Source organism: Moschus berezovskii, chromosome 10 (assembly GCF_049115385.1).
Source record: "Moschus berezovskii isolate FMDL1 chromosome 10, NW_MosBer_1.0, whole genome shotgun sequence".
Classification (NCBI taxonomy): Eukaryota; Metazoa; Chordata; class Mammalia; order Artiodactyla; family Moschidae; genus Moschus; species Moschus berezovskii.
In genome coordinates, this window is record NC_142469.1 from 43,700,195 (window position 1) to 43,705,653 (window position 5,459).

General features: G+C 40.3%; 1 non-coding gene and 1 pseudogene across 1 annotated transcript; one reads left to right on the forward strand and one right to left on the reverse strand.

Annotated features, from left to right (window-relative positions):
- Positions 1–2,668: 2,668 nt before the first annotated feature.
- On the reverse strand, positions 2,669–2,740 carry TRNAS-GGA (transfer RNA serine (anticodon GGA)). Its single transcript has one exon. It is a non-coding gene; the product is annotated as a tRNA-Ser (tRNA).
- Positions 2,741–4,134: 1,394 nt separating this feature from the next.
- Positions 4,135–4,933, forward strand: LOC129560781 (nucleophosmin pseudogene; annotated as a pseudogene).
- Positions 4,934–5,459: the final 526 nt, after the last annotated feature.

Here is a 5,459-nt window from a genome sequence, read left to right on the forward strand (position 1 = left end):
GCCTCTTGATGAAAGTGAAAGAGGAGAGTGAAAAAGCTGTCTTAAAACTCAACATTCAAAAAATGAAGATCATGGCATCTGGTCCCATCACTTCATGGCAAATAGATGGGGAAACAAAGGAAACAATGACAGATTTTATTTTGGGGGGCTCCAAAATTACTGCAGATGGTAACTGTAGCCTTGTAATTAATAGATGCTTGCTCCTTGGAAGAAAAGCTATGACAAATCTAGACAGCGTATTAAAAACCAGAGACATTACTTTGCCAACAAAGGTCTATATGATCAAAGCTCTTGTTTTTCCAGTAGTCATGTATGGATGTGAAAGTTGGACCATAAAGAAGGCTGAGCACTGAAGAATTGATGTTTGTGAACTGTGGCGTTGGAGAAGACTCTGGAGAGTCCCTTGAACTGCAAGAAGATCAAACCAGTCAATCCTAAAGGAAATTAGCCCTTAATATTCATTGGAAGGACCGATGCTGAAGCTGAAACTCCAATACTTTGGCCACCTGATGTGAAAAGCCAACTCATTAGAAAAGACCCTAATGGTGGGAAAGATTAAAGGCAGGAGAAAGGGATGAAAGAGGATGATATGGTTGGATTGCACCACCAATTCAATAGACGTGAGTTTGAGCAAGTTCTGGGAGACGGTGAAGGACATGGAAGCCTGGCATGCTACAGTCCATGGGGCACAAAGAGTTGGACGTGACTGAGCGACTGAACAACAACAACAATAAATTTGGGTAAGAGCAAGTACAATGGATTCGAAATGAATAGGGCTGCATTGTTGTTGACAATTATTCATGACTAATATTTGAGCATTTCGGGAGGAGAAGGGGACGCCAGAGAATGAGATGGCTGGATGGCATCACCGACTCTGTGGACATGAGTTTGAGTGAACTCCGGGAGTTGGTGATGGACAGGGAGGCCTGGCGTGCTGTGATTCATGGGGTCGTGGAGAGTCGGACACGACTGAGCGACTGAACTGGACTGAACTGAACTGAATGTACCAAAAGGGGCTTCCCTGGCAGCTCAAATGGTAAAGAATCTGCCTGCAATGCAGGAGACCCAGGTTCAGTTCCTGGGTCAGGAATGTCCCCTGGAGAAGGAAATGGCAACCCACTTCAGGATTCTTGCCTGAAGAATTACATGGACAGAGGAGCCTGGCAGGCTACAGACCATGGGGTCACAAAGAGTCAGACACAACTCAGCAACACACACACACAATATACCAAGAACAAGGCTTTAAATGAATCTCACTATCCAAAAAGGTTGTGTCTTTGTTACTTCACATTTCACAGACGAGGAAACTGAAACTCTGGAAAATTCAGCGCCTTCAGTGCTAAGCGTCAGTGAGTGCCAGTACTGGCACTTGAACCTGGGTCTGTCTGATTTTAAAACTCCCAGTGCATTGAGACAACCCAGAGGGATGGGATGGAGAGGGAGGTGGGATGGGGGTTTGGGATGGGGGGACACATGTATACCTGTGGGTGATTCATGTCAATGTATGAAGAAAACCACCACAATATTGTAAAGTAATTAGCCTCCAATTAAAATAAATAAATTAACAACAAAAAAGAAAACTCCCTCTTATTATTCCACTTCCTTGCTGTCATGAACTGAAAAGATAAGAGAGGTAAAAGTGACTAATTTTAAAGCAGACAGTGGGATAAAAGGCTGTTAACTAAGCCTCTTAAAGCCCCAAATGAAGATCATGACAGGACCAAACTGTGCAGAAAAGGAGGGTATGGGAAGAGGAGCCCTGGGTGAGGAAGAGCCAGCAAGAGCGGCTCAATGGCATACATTTCTCTAACATCTAAAGCATTACAGACAAACTCTTCCTTTATTACTAAGCAAATCATTTTTACCTGAAAACTTTTACTCCCTAACAAACACTGCAGCATCACAATACCACATAGTAAAGAGAAGGTCATTCAAAACATGCTTGTAGATAAACATAGAGTACTGGTTATATATTCGGTGACGTGGTCAATTGGTAAATGAAGTGGAAAACTATCTGCTGCCCTAACAACTACTCCATCAAGTTACTTTCTCTGAATGAGTTCCTTGTACAGCATTCTCTGTTAACCTAACCATTAGAGTAAGAGTGAATGTCTCAGAAGGGTGGACCTGGACTCAGGTCTCATTGGCTTTGGACCCCAGACAAGCTTCATGAGAGATCTAGGCATCATCTCTAACATATGCCGAGTAGATTTATTCTAGGGTTATGGAGAGGACTGAGATGATGCATGTGAAACACTCAGTATGAATACACTGCTTACCCCCAGAGTAAGTGCTCAAACATGTTGCAAGTGTGCAGTAATGTCTGACTCTTTGCAACCCCAAAGACTATAGCCCACCAGCCTCCTCTGTTCATGGGATACTCCAACAAGAATATTGGGGCCATTTTCTCTTCCAGGGGATCTTCCCGACCCAGTAATTGAACCTCATCTCCTGCATTGCAGGCAGATTCTTTACGGAGGAGCCACTGGGGAAGCCTGCTCTAACATATTAGCTGTTGTTATTAAAGATGTTATAAGATAGGTGAAGTCGCTCAGTCGTGTCCAACTCTTTGCAACCCCATGGACTGTAGCCCACCAGGCTCCTCCCTCCATGGGATTCTCCAAGCAAGAGTACTGGAGTGGGTTGCCATTTCCTTCTCCAGGGGATCTTCCCAACCCAGGGATCGAACCCGGGTCTCCTGCATTCCAGGCAGACGCTATAACCTCTGAGCCACCAGGGAAGCCCCTTACTTTATAACCCCTTCAAGGCAGTTAGAGTCATCCTTTCTCTTTGCTACTGAAATTACCAATGATATTCTTCTGTTGAGGATATTAAAATCTACCATTTAGCACCTCTGAATTAGACAAGCACACTTCTGCTTTGGGTGGTACCACTTATTCATGTGGGATAGAGATCTAGTTAAGCACAATACATTGGAATTCCAGTAGTCAAACCTTATAGCTGCAATGGTCTGGAGTCAGGGGTGAGGGTGCACTGCTAATTTGAACATTTCCTCTCAGCTTTTTGTTTCCCTCTGTCTTCTTACGAAACTGCTTGCTGGGCTCAAATGCAGTCAGGGTTTGCAGTGCATTTAAATGATTCTCCTATCACACAGTTGTACAAGGTTTTGTTTGGGTGCTGTTTGATCAAAATGATGTAGGGGTGGAGTGGGGAAGGGAATGCAATCTACTGCAGCTGTTCATCATTACCCAGATAAGCTGGAGAAGCCTCCCAATTAAACTTCATGTGTAATAAAGCCAATCAGTACATGAAAACAAGAATTTCTCATTTACTGAAATTATATTTGGCTTGTAATTGCTGTCTGGGAATGTTGAGCCAGGTAGAAAACACTAAGAAAACTGTCCTCCTCCCCACAGATTTAAGCTTGGTGATCACTGGGAAAAAAAAGACCAAGAACTTCATTTGATAGCCTAAACTGTTTTTATTCTGTTTTCAATGTAAGAATAAAAATATACATTACTTCCTCTGCTGTAAAATAATAAACTAAAGCATACTTGCAACTTTAAACCTGAAATAAATGTATGGGGCATATAAATGTTTTCCTAAGTCCTTATGGCTTAATCTAAACAACAGAAATTAATTTGAAAACATATTTTCCTTACATGTATGTTTCATCTTATCAGAGAAAGAAAACAAAGTAACAAAGAAAACAAATGATTCATTTATGTAAATAAGAGACAGACACATCACCATAAAAAATTAATAAAGCGTCAAATGATACCATTTTTTGAAATCTTGCTGCATATATATTAGTGTACTATCTATGCTGGATGATCAATATAATATTAAGGGTGAGAAGAATTAAGCCTCATTAATTTTGTGACTAATAGGCCCTCAAATATTTATTGAAATGACTTTAACTTAATTGAATTGAATTATATTGATGTGAATCAGGACAATTATAAGTCACTGCCACTATACTTAAATCTCCAAACTAACTAAAGAATTAAAATATAAATGCATGAAAATTTTAATAATACAACTATGAATAACAAAACATGACTATATATATATTTTTAAATAATGACTGTTCTCCAGAACAGTAGTTGTTTATCTCTGTCCACCTTCTCTCCAAACAAACATGTGCCATCAACCTCATGGAAAATTCAGTGAATGTGGGGATGGACCCTAGGGTTTCAGAACTATCTTTTTAGTTGTGAACTAAAGGCCAACGAAGATTATGAGGAAAACGAGCAACAGTTATCTTAAGAACAGTCAGTTCAAGGGCTAGTGCAAAGGATGAATTGCACACTATTGAAGCAGAGGCAGTGAATTATGAAAGCAGTCCAATTAAAGTAGCACTGGCAACTTTGAAAATGTCTATTCAGCCAACAGTTTCCTGTGAGAGCTCTGAAATAACACCACCTGGGATCTTACAGTTGAAGTGTGGTTTAGGGCTTGTGCATATTAGTGCACACACCTAGTAGCTGTAAAGGAAGATGCAGATCCAAAGATGAAGAGAAGGAGGATGTGACACTCTTAAGTATATCTGGAAAACCTTCCTTCCCCCAGAAGTGATATCAAGTTAACAGAAAAAAGTAAAATAAGATGACTACGATGTTGATTTTGGTAATAGGAAAGCTAAAGAAAAAAAGCTCTAGTAAAGAAATCCATATAAGATACTCCAGCCAAAAATGCACAAAAAACAAACCAGAATGGAAAAAAACCTCGAAAACTTCAACCCCAAGATCAAAGGTCAAGAATTCTTTAAAAAATAGGAAAGAACTCCTAAAACACTGAAAGAATCTAGTTCTGTAGAAGACATTAAAGCAAAAATACAAGCAAGTATAGAAAAAGAATGTTTCCCAGAGTGGAAGCCAACATCATCAACTATGTGAAGGATTATTTCCAGATGACTGGGCAGGAGTCTACTCAAGATCTCTGGCAGTGGAAGTGGAGGAAGTCTCTTTAAAAAAAAAAGTTTAAATGGTTTATTAAAATTTTCCATCTAATTTCATATCTGTAACAATTGACATCTGGCAGTCCTTTTCATAATGAAGAAGAGAACCATCCCTACCATGTCTGATAAATGTTGTCCAGGTTCCATTGCCAAGAGTGTGTTGTCCAAAATGCCTAATTGAGTTTTTAAAGAAGGAACTCCACCCTTTGCTTGGTTTTAAGTACACATGAAATGTTATCATAGGGCATAGGTATAGTGGTGGTAAGACAATGGAAATGGTGAGGAGACAAATATACATATGAAATAAATTCAAGATGTTAAATAAAAAATCAATATAACCTATAAATCATGCCCAACTCTTTGAGACCCCTTGGACTAGAGCCTGTCAAGCTTCTCTGTCCATGGGATTTCCCAGACAGGAATACTGGGGTGGGTTGCCATTTCATTCTCCAGGGGATCTTCCCAACCCAGGAGTCAAACTTGATTTTCCTGTGGCTCTTGCATTCGCAGGCAGATTCTTTCCAACTGAGCCACCTTC